Source organism: Amblyomma americanum, chromosome 4 (assembly GCF_052857255.1).
Source record: "Amblyomma americanum isolate KBUSLIRL-KWMA chromosome 4, ASM5285725v1, whole genome shotgun sequence".
NCBI lineage: Eukaryota > Metazoa > Arthropoda > Arachnida > Ixodida > Ixodidae > Amblyomma > Amblyomma americanum.
The window spans coordinates 41,979,230-41,991,330 of NC_135500.1; positions in this window are offsets into that span (position 1 = coordinate 41,979,230).

Sequence of the window (12,101 nt, forward strand, 5' to 3'; positions counted from 1 at the left end):
AGTTCCGTTGCTCCCATTTCTCCAGAATAGGCAGCCCACTCCTCACCCCCCCCCCACCCCCCAAGTCTTCAACTTCTTGCAGTCAAATCAGATTCCTAACAAACGCTTCAATTTTAGGACGTTATTAATGTAAAGCACACTGGGGCTGAGCTTGTTGGCTTCATAGCAAGCCTTAAAACCTTTATTTCAGTAACCTAAATCAATCATGTCCCAGCAGAAACTGTTAATTGACTGAGCTTTGTTCATGAGCATGATTACTAGCTTTGAAATAGCTGTATGAACAAATTTTTTTTAATGCAGTCGATCACGTACAACTTTGTATATATTAGGTTGCCCGTGACAATTCAAGTTTTATGTCCATTACAAATACGCTTTTGAACAGCGAAGTATCAAAATATAGACAAAAAGTAAATAAAATTGAATAAACATTTAAATAAAACATAAAATAAACAACTAAAAAACTCCAAGACCAGTTTCAACAGCCGAACGGTGGCTGTGACGTCAAAGTGTGGTTATACTGAAGAAGAACAGCATATTGGGCGAGTTGGTTTTCCATAGTTACTCATAAAACAGCGCTACGGACACAGGACAGAGAAGAAAATGACCAGAGGTGGGCAAATGCCCTCATTTTCACTTTTCCTCCCTCACCCTCACTTTTGAATACACGGCCCTCCCTCGCCCTCATTTTGAAAAGTTGTCCGGCCCTCCATCGCCCTCATCCTCACTTCCAAAAATTTTCTGGCCCTCCCTTGCCCTCACCCTCACATCGTCGGCCCTGCCTCATCCTCACTAAGGGTCATTTTAAAATTCGAGTTATATTTCCTAGTCTGCAACTTGTGGCGATATTATTGAGTAATAAACAAACAAGATACGCCCTCAACGCTCTACTGAACGAGAGGCTAGACGCTTATACTGTTGTGTGTGTGCGGGTACGTGTGTGTGAGCTGTTTGAGCTAATACGTGAGACAAAGCCGAGACAGTTAAGAGATGGGCCCTAAAATATCACTCTGCCTTTACTTCTGGCAGGCACTGCATGCATGCATGTAACCTACACTTATAACATTTCATTGTTATCTATGTTTATTTTGCTTATACTGCAATCCCCACTGGGGGTTTTAGCATGCTGGGATACAGATAAGTAAACACGACGTAGTAACACAGGCAATGAGCACAAGAACAATCTAGAACAACGTCGCTTGAAAATTTTGGAAAATAAGCATACAGAACAGATTTGTAAACAATACTGGAAAGAAATGTCGACAGAGATCATTTTGAAACGTGGTCATTGGTTAGGAGATTCCGTTCGATTACTGTTCGAGGAAACAAAGAATACTTACAATGGTTATTACCCGTTGTAAATGGCGTTACTGTGCGGCTATTTCTTTGCCTAGTGGCGTGACCAGATGAAAAAGGAATTATTCTCGTGAGTTCTCTCTTATAGTGGCCGTTATTAAATTGAAAGAGGAATTTCAGTCGCGACACCCGGTTTATTTGCGATAATGGGGGCAAGGCGCTTTAGTTAACACTTCTGTCACTGACATACGTCCGAATCTATTATAATTGAAGCGAGCTGCTTTTCGTTGCACCATTTCTTTCTTATTAGTGCAAGTCTTAGTGGAAGTGTCCCAAATAACGCATGCACAGTCTAGTATCAGCAGAATTATTTTTGTATGCGAGCAGTCGGACAGAAGGAGTAGAAAGTCTCAAAGGTCTCCTCAGAAAGAACATCTTGCGATTAGCATTAGCCAGTACGTAGTCAATGTGCCTAGTCCAACTGAGGTCATTAGTCATCAAAAGTCCGAGATACATATAATGTATCTCGAGAAAAGCTCGAGAAAAGTATCGATAGGATGAATATTTAAGTTTCTTATCTAAAGCGGCGTCTGCAGTAGCGAGCAGCGCATCTTTGTGGTGCGATCTTATATCTACTATCTGGCTATTTCTTTTGGCAGTAATTGATCCGCTAACAAGAAAGAGGTCGAGCATTGATTGAGAATTGCCCTGAAATATTGTATTTTCTTCTGCATTCTGCAATAAGTCGAAGGCAAAAGCATGCTCAAAGCAGCTTCACCTGGGGGGTCATGGTTTTGAACTGAAAAATTTGACCAGTCTACTTCAGGCAAATTAAAATATCCTGACAGTATAATACGATTGTCGGGTTTAACATTCGTGCACAGATATTTTTTCAGCTCGTCTAATACGGCAACGGTATAGTTGGTGGGTCTGTACATTGCTCCAATAATATATCTAACGTCTCCATAGAACGTTGTGCAAAAAATGCACTCTACATTGGATACATCAAGCACTGGTAAAATTCTTTCCCCTCTTCTTCAGCGCTTTTCCATTGTTGTTTCCGTATTTCGCTAACTCGTTTAGAAAAATCTTCAGCTAATGATTTTGAGCTTTTTTGGCATTTGGATTTTGAGCTGATTTTGGCCTTCTTGAGCCAATAGCATGACCGCCATACTGAAATTTTTTCACAGAAGTCGAGGAGTTTCAAAACGACTAGTCGCGCCTTATTTATTTTCTTTTTACCCACCCTGTGGCATCTTTCGACACCACTCACTGTTCAGCCTTGTTCCAGAAAAAAAAAAAAACACCATCAACTACTTCCTTTCCCATTTCCTCGCTAGCCTCCTCGCTAAGCTCTTTTATTCCGTAAATGATCAGGTTATTTCTCCTGCCTCTCTTCTCTAAATCGTCTATCTGGTTCCTAATTGTACTAAACTGCTCCTGAAGTTCCGATATTGCTGATTCCATGTATTCTACTTTCGTGGCTAAAACATTTAGGCCAGACAACTGTTTCTCAGTGCCATCAATTCGCTGAGTTAAACCGGAAAATTTGGTCTCAGTTATATTTTGAGACGCCTGCAGGCCCTCCGTTGTTGAATTAATCTTGCTCTGGCACTCCTTGGTGATGAGCTCAGCAAATACCTCGCGTCTACTGCTTTGTTGCTGTACTTTTGCGATGTGTTTATGTCGTATCCTAAAAGCTTGGTAAATTATTTATTTAATGCAAATAAAATATATTTTCAATCTTATAAATGTCATACTAAAAAAAAGCTGTGGCGAAGGCGTAGTGGTCTGAAGCAGCAGCCAGCGGAACTGATTTTTTAGCGCCGCCGTGGGTTCGGATCCCGGTCCCCCAGCTATGAAGTTTTTTTTTATTTCTTCAATGTCTTCCCCCTGTGCGGTGCCGGCTTTCCGCTGCAGTGAGGCTCTTAAGCGGTCGCTTAAAATAAAACATTATTGAGGGCGCTTGAAAATCAAACGGCTCGCTAAAATGCAGCATTTGAGCTGAATAATGGTAATCACTAACTCCCCGAGTCCGGAGTGAACGATTCCTGCGGTTGCCATTTTAGTGATCTAGCGCTTCCAATCCGCAGAAAAGTGATTGTTTGTTTGTCCGAAGCATGCTTCTTGCAAGTGGGCCGCCTTGGTCACGTGACGTTGTGACGTCATCATAAGTTGCCCATCGGATTGTGAGCAAACTGCCCACCGTGGCAGTTCAGTTTAATGATTAGTGTCGAGAGATTCCGCAGGAACAACATAGATCTCACAAAGCCACACCGATGGCAGCACCTGCCATTGCAGGGCAGTGGCGCGTAGCTTAACCGGTGCACCTCTGCGCGTGGAGCAGAATCAGGACTCCCAGGTATCTGTGAATGTAGGGAATGACCAATTCTACCGCAGTACAAGTCTAAAATGATGAAATAATACGCAAACTTACATCCTATGATATATCAACCAAGGTAAGCATGTTCAGGCCAAGCAACAGAATAGAAAGTCAAGATAATTAAACCATGCGAGACAGGACTAACGGTGCTAGCGCACGATGATCCATGGTTAACCCCAAGCGAAACCACCCGTGATATTTTTACTTGCACGTCCACGACTTACTCAAACGCTCTCGATTACCTACCATGCCTCCTAGAAATTTGGTTCATAAAATCAGGCTCGCGATTACGCCGTCACAGGTCTTATCAGGGACAGAAATAAACCGATAGATCTTGATGTTATGTGGAGAGCAGTACAATTTTTCCTTTTTAAGCACATCGCACAATGCAAGGCGTAACGAGCGATGATTCAGACCAAGGAGGTCAAGGTGCTGCTTTATTTTCAGGGTAAGACTACAGTGGTCGCCCTTGCCCACCGCATTGCGGCACCGCTTTCCTATACCACAGTTCCAGAGAAAATGGAATATAGAAAGAAGATATGGCTGTATTGAACTACACACAGCATGAGTAAAAAAAATCCACACCAACGCCGCCAACAGGCTTTGATTTGACAGTGGAATTTCGCAAAAGCATTTTTGCGCTGCAGCCGATTCTGTGAAACCTCACTGGACTGAAATCGGACTTCGTTCCAACAAAGAAGGCCTAGAAATAGGGAATTCAACAGCCTTACTAGGTATAATTTCTTCGTGTTTTACTCTACACTCTGATCATCCGACAGACTCGGGGCTGATAATGAAAATGTTGACTGCGGTACCATGGTTCCCATTGGACTGGCAGCCAGCCGCACGGCCTGGCCAGTGGGCTGTTGTTAGCGCACTATACAGGGTGTTTCACCGAATACTTTACACGCTTAAAAAAAAAAGTTTTTTGAGTTAGAAGAGCGCTTTTTTCGGCGGTGTAGTACATCACGGGGACCGAGATGGTGTGCTGCACCCGCATTTCGTGTTCGCCTCGTGTACATCCAGAGTGCAGAAATTACGTCTTTCCCGGGAACCCTAAGAAGTAGCGCTTTAAAGCGGGAATTTATAACGGACAAAAGTAATAGCCCGGAGTACGGTCTACCATAGTCCTCCATAAAGTTAGCGATAAAATTCCAATAAGGCAGGGCATCAGGCAGGGAGACACGATCTTGCCAATGCTATTCACCGCCTGTTTGCAGGAGTTATTCCGAGGCCTGAATTGGGAACAGTTGGGGATACGAGTTAATGGAGAATGCCTAAATATTCTGATTCGCTGATGACATTGCCTTGCTGAGTTACTCAGGAGGTGAACTGCAAATCATGACCAATGAGTTAGACAGGCAGAGCACTACGGTGGGTCTAAGAATTAACATGGAGAAAACCAAAGTAATGTTCGACAGTCTAGCCAGGGAACAGCACTCAACAAATGGCAATGAGGTGTTGGAAGTGGTAACGGAATTCGTCTACTTAGGTCAGGTGGTGACAGCTGATCTGGATCATGAGAGGAAAATAACTAGAGGGTTAAGAATGGGGTGGAGCGCATATGGCATGTTCTCTCAGGTAATGAATAGAAGGTTAGCAATGTCCCTCAAGAGAAAAGTGTACAACGTCTGTTTCTTACTGGTACTCACCTACGGGGCAGAAACGTGGAGGCTAACGAAAAGGGTTCAGCTTAAGTTAAGGACAACACAGCGTGCCATGGAAAGGATTATGATAGGTGTAACGTTAAGAGACTGGAAGCGGGCAGAGTGGGTTAGGTAACAAACGCGTGTTAATGACATCCTAGCCCTAATCAAGAGGAAGAAATGGGCTTGGGCAGGGCATGTACTTCGAAAGCAAGATAACCGATGGTCGTCAAGGGTAACGGAGTGGATCCCAAGAGAATGCAAGCGCCCCAGCGGGCGGCAGAAGGTTAGGTGGGCGAATGAGATTAGGAGGTTTGCAGGCATAGGGTGGGAGCAGCTGGCAAAGGACAGGCTTAATTGGAGACATGGGAGAGGCCATTCCACTGCAGTGGGCGTCGTGAGGCTGATGGTGATGATGGTGGTTGGGGCCACCACTCTCGCCCTCAAACAGTGAATTCTGCCCTCCATCGCCCTCGCCCCATCATGTCTTCCCTCTTTCGCCCTCACCTCACCATGTCTTCTCTCCCTCACCCTCACGTATTTTCATCCCTCCATCCTCCCTCACCTAGTGAAATCTTCATGAGGTGAGCGTGAGGGCGCCTTCATGAGGGTTCGCCCTCGTGAGGATGTCCATCTCTGAAAATGACACACACTGCTCAGCGCAGTGCGTGTCATTTTCCTCTCTGTTCCGAGTCCGTAGCGATGTTTTATGAGTAACTAGGTGTGTCCTTATCACGCGAGGCATGAAGAAAACTGCGATGTAATCGCTGCTTTATTGTTTTAATTCACTGCAGTACTCAAGTCAGCCCTCCTCAAGAGCCGGAACGACAACGAATGCAGAAGTAGCTATTAGGTATGTTGCACATCCTCATGCTTGACGTGACCTTTAACCACACTTTGACGTCCCAGTCATCGTTCGGCTGTTGAAATCGAAACCCAAACAACACGAGAAAGAAATTCAATTAAGAATGTTAGCTCTTAATACTTACGTTTGTCAAGAACGCGTGTCTGCAATGAAGGTCAAATTTACCAAAGCGACACCACGTAACAACACTAATCACATAGCAACAGTGGGTGCACAGCGCCTCAATTGATACCTATACTTTCGATCCATTACATATATACGCGTATAGCGGCCATCTAAGTGGTGTCAAATGACGGCATGTTCCTGAGGGTAAAACTACTAATTCAGATGAAGCCCGAAATATGTGTAGGAGTCGCAACGACGACCTTTCCGCCCCCAAACCGTGAATTTCGAGGACCTTCAGACGGCCATTATGGCCAAACAGTTTGTCGCAGGGGGTTCTAAATGGTTTATGGGAGTTTAATGTCCCAAAGAAACTCAGGCTATGAGGCACGCTGTTGTGAAGGCCTCCTGAAATTTCAACCACCTTGGGTTCTTTAACGTCCACTGCCATCCCACAGTACAAGGGCGTCTAGAATTTCGTCTCCATCGAAATTTGACTGCTGTAGCCGGGATCGAACCCCGTATTTCGGGTCAGAAGCCGGGCGCCATAACCACTGAGCCACCGCGACTGCGTATGATCCGGATAGTGTCAAACGATTCGACGTGTTGTGATGCACGTGTTTCAAAAATTTAACTGCTATAACGAGAAAATATGCCGGATATAGCGAAGGTGGCTGTAAATCCCAATAGTAGTGCAAAATCCATGAGGTAGATGGCGTTGTTTGTGTCTTAAAAGTTTGTGTCTTATGAAGAGACCCTGACAGTCGACAGATCGTATAAATACCTGGGCATAAATTTGTGTGCTGAGACTGACATGTTCAGACTGCACGAGGCCAAGGTCCGTCAATCTGCACTTCGAGCGCAATGCATCCTCCGACGTCGGTTGCTGTGGGGGTGCCACCAGTACACCATGGTCCGCGACCTCTGGAAGCTCGCGCACGTGCCAGGACTCACATTCGCCAACGCGGTGGTCTGCCTCCCATCAGCCACTAGAAATTGGTTAGAGCGCAGACAAACAGAGGTCGGCCGCACTGCAGTCGGATGTCATGGACGGGCGGCCAATGCATCCATTCAAGGCGACCTGGGATGGTCTAGTTTTGAGGCAAGGGAGGCATGCAGCAAGGAGTACCGCAGTCGACTGCAGTTCATGAGCCGCAACCGATGGGCAAGGCGGGTCTTTGAATACCTCGCTGCGACATGCCTACGCACTACATGGGTGAAGCGCCTCCACAAGATAGAAGGCAAGTATGGACTTTTCCAGACACCCATAAGTGCCGAATCGGCAACGGCATGGAAACAGGAGGCATGGAGACGGGTCCAGGAAAAAGAGAATCGCCAATGGCTGCAGGCGCTCGCGGAAAAACCGACACTGGCTGTGTACCGAGAGTGCAAAAACAGCATCGGACCCGAAAAGATTTTTGAAAACGGCCTGGGTAGCGCATTGCTGTTTGAGGCCCGTGCCGGAGCGCTGCGAACACTGGTGTACCGCCGTCGCTTCGATGCAACACCAGAAGCACAGGCAGCAATATGCCGAGCGTGTGGCGACGCGGAGGAGACCATCGAGCACCAGTGGTGATGTCGTGCCAGAGACTCCATCCGATGCCGACAGAGGGCACCACATTCCCACAGGCGCTCGGGTTTCACGGTCCTGCAGTGGACGACGAAGGCGACAGCTCCAAGGTCAAGAGCGAGGGGGTGCTGCGAACCAAGCGTCGACTAACACTTTGGTGGAGCACTGTGTCTAAAAGCGCGAAACCGCAGAGTCGGAAGTGAACGAGGTCGGTGAGCGAACCCCCCACCTCCTGATTAGCCTTTGCGTGTTTTTTTTTGTTTTTTTCTTCTTTTTCCTTTTTTGTGCGTTTTATCTTTCTCTCCTTGTGCGCTTCCATCTTCTTGTTATTTTTTGTTTTTGTTTTTGGTCCGGGTGCCCAACCTAGTGGTGCCCACCCGTTACAAAGGGCAAGGCCTCAAGTATCTGTCTATCTATCTAAGCAGAGATTGACATCCTCACGAGGGCGATCGAGTCCTCATGAGGGCGTCCTCAACCTCACCTCATGAGGATTTCACTCGCTGAGGTGAGGGAGGATGGGCGCGTGAAAATTCGTGAGGACGAAGGTGAGGTGAAGGCGAGGGAGTGAAGACATGGTTAGGTGAGGGCGAGGGAGGAAAGTTGTGATGAGGTGAGGGTCAGGGAGGGCAAGATACACTGTCTGAGGGCGAGAGTGGCGGCCCGCACCGTACTCCGGGCTAACTTTTTTGTCTGTGCAACCCATTATGCGTGCCCGTTTTAAAACGCTGTTTCTACGGGTGTAGGTTCCCGGGACAGACGTAGTTTCTGCAGTCTGGAGGTACACAAGGTGAACACTGAATGCAGGATCAAGCCGCACGCCTTCTTCGTCGCGATGCAGTACACCGCTGTCAATGCTATGCGGAAAAAAAGCGCTCTTTTAACTCAAGAAGCTTTTTTTTTTTAGAAACTCTGTAAGGTCTCAGGTGAAACACCCTTCATAGTGCACTAACAAGAGGTCACTGGCCGGGCCGTGCGGGTAGCTGCCGGTCCGACGGGAACCGTGGTACCGCAGTCAACATTTTCATTATCAGCCCCGAGTCTGTTAGAGTGTGGAGTAAAACATGTATAAATTATGCCTAGTAAGGCTGTTGAATTCCCAATTTATAAGCCTTGTTTCCCGAAGCGAAGTCCGGTGTCAGCTCAGTGAGGTTTCAAAGAGCGCAAAAAGTGCGTCTACGAAATTATACTACCAAATCAAAGCCAGTTGGCGGCGTTGGTGTGGAATTTTTTTCATTCACACTGTGAGCAGTTCATTACAGTCGTAGCTTCTTTCTATTTATTGCTGGAATCGCGATATAGGAAAGCGGTGCCACAATGTGGTGGGCAAAGTCTTGCCATGGAAATAAACAGCAGCTTAACAACCTCGGTCTGAATCATCGCTCGCTCCAACTTGCATTGTACGACGTGCCAAAAAAGAAATAAGTTGTACTGCTCTCCAAATAACTGGAACATCTCGGTTTATTTCTGTCCCTGGCGAGACGTGTGAGCACGTAATAGCGCTCCTGATTTTATGAAACATATTTGCAGGCATGGTATGGAATTGACACTCACCGTTCGGGCAATGCTGAGACGTGAACGAAAAAAAAAGTCACGGACACTTTAGCCAGGGGTTAACCACGAATTATCGTGCGCTAGCACCATCGGATCTGGTTTTTCATGGTTTTTCTTGACTTTTATGCTTTTGCTTGACCTGAACTGGCTTGCTTTTGTTGATATATCACAATATGTAAGTTTGAGTGATATTGCATAATTTTAGGCATGTACTGCGGTAGAATTGGTCATTGTCTGCATTCACAGATCTCAGGAAGGCCTGATTCCGCTCCTGAGCAGAGGTGCTACGCGCTACTGCCCTGCGATGGCAGGTGCCACCATCGCTGGGGCTTGTGGCACCTACGTTGTTCCTGAGGAATCTCTCGCGACTAATAATTGAACTGCCACGGTGGGCAGCTTGCTCCCAATCCGGTTGGCAACTTGCGATGACATCACAACGTCAAGTGACCAAGGTGGCCCACGTGGTAGAAGCAGGCTTCTGACGGACAGACAACCGCTTTTCGACGGAATGGAAGCGCTAGGGCACTACAATGGCAACCACAAGAATCGCTTACTCCAGACTCGGAAAGTTAGTGATTACCATTATTCAGCCCAAATGCTGCATTTTAGAGACCCATTTGATTTTCAAGAGGCCTGCATAATGTTTTATTTTAAGCAGCAGCATCAGAAGCTCACTGCACCAGAAAACCGGTGTAGCAATGGAGGAAAACATTAAAGAAATAAAAACTTCATAGCTGAGGGAGCGAGATCTGAACCAGCGGTGGCGCTAAAAAATCAGTACCGCTGGCCGCTGCTCCAGACCACTACGCCATCGCCACAGCTTTTTTTAAGCATGATAGTTATTACATTGAAAATATATTCTATTCACATTAACTAAATTATTGACAAACGTTTTAATAAAGTGCACGAAACACATTGCAAAAAAAATGAGCAGACGCTGAGGAAGCGATCGAATATCGAATCCCTGCCGTGAGCTAGACCCTAACTTAACTAATAAATTTATGGTGCACGAAATGCAAAATCGTATGCCACCATCCCAAACACTCTGTGACAAACAGTTGAGCCCCAATGTTCATATGAAGATTTGTAAAGGCAGGACCAAGTGGCCCGACTTTGACGCCTGCCAAACCGGAATATATATTCATATTGCTCACAGCGCAACAAAGACGGCAGGAAAGACGAATGGGATATATATGCTAGATCGAAATAGTTTAGTTCTGAGTTCTACGGGCGTGCGAATGTTCGGAAATTTCGAATACCGAATCGAATATCCTTGTATTTGATTATTCGAACGAATCAATCAGTGTATGTTCAAAATTATTCGAAACTAATCGAATATGCACTCAAGTTTTCGAATACTTCGCGAATAATTGGCGCGAGGTTCGAATAAGGCCAGCAGTACTTTTCTTCCATGACTTTTCCAAAAACAGGGACCATACACGCCGCATTACCACGCTGCCGCGATCGGTATGCACGGGATGGAAGGTCCAGCTCCACAGTGCGGTCAATTCGCGTGGCGGTGTTCGTAATCCTCATACATGGCCTCAAAGATCAGATGATGCAGCAGGGCCCAGGCAGGTTCAGCAAACCCAGCCTTAAAGGGACACTGAGGAGAAATTGAAGTTGGCTTGTATCGATAGAATAGCAGCTCCTGATCACAAAAATGCCACTCTTACTGAAAACAAAGCTCTTGTAATGTAGAAAATAGCAAAAACCAAAATACAGGTATCGCCGCCACAGGCCAATCTCGCAAGTACAAGCGTGATGACTTCCTAGGACAAGAGGCGCCACTTTGGAGGAATTTTCCTTACTTCCTGGATGTCGCGAATCTCTGAGGCTGGCAAAGGAAGGTTGCGCACCGCACCGCTAGCCGTCAGAAATCACGGAGTCTGCGTTTACGTCACGTGTCACGTCACTCCGTTCTGAGATGTCATAAGAGTTGCCGTGGCGTCATAAGAGTTCCCTGAGTTTGAATCAGAGCGGCGGGAAAAACTTTTTCATCTTCGAATCCAAATTTCTTTGAAATAAATGCATATTTCGTGCCCGGACAAGCTGCAACGAAGCCATGAAATGCCGAATTATCAAATTTTGCTAACAAAAAAAAATTGATAGAATTCTCCTCAGTGTCCCTTTAATGTCTGACCTCGGAGGCCAAGCCTAATACGTAAGCCCTCGTCCATCTCATGCACTCAAATGTGGCGCTAGTTTATTATCTTCTGTTATCAAGAGCTAAAGGTACATTTTCTGTGCGCATACATGTCAATCATAAAGTTAACACATTTACTTTGTTGGACGAACCCCCGGATTGAGATCAGTCTTGCCTCTTTTAAAAGATACAGCTATAGCTGCGAAGGCAGCGCCGCGCAGCGCGTCGCTGTTCCTCACAATTGCTCGTTGAATATTTGCACAAGTAGCGAATATTTGTCAAAATATTCGTATTCGATTAGGTTGCCTCATTATTCAATTCGTATGCAATTCAGTTTTCTGCCAAGCTATCCGGATTCGATTCGGTAGCAATGCAACAATATATTCGATTGGGTAGCAATAGCACGGTAGAGCTATTCGCACACCCCAATTGAGTTTTGGTCCTCGGGCATCACGCGGCCGCCTGTTATTATTTGAGTCCATTATGTAATCACCTCAGTTGCCATTGCAACCACTGGGTGACGGTTTGCGTTATAACACATAACG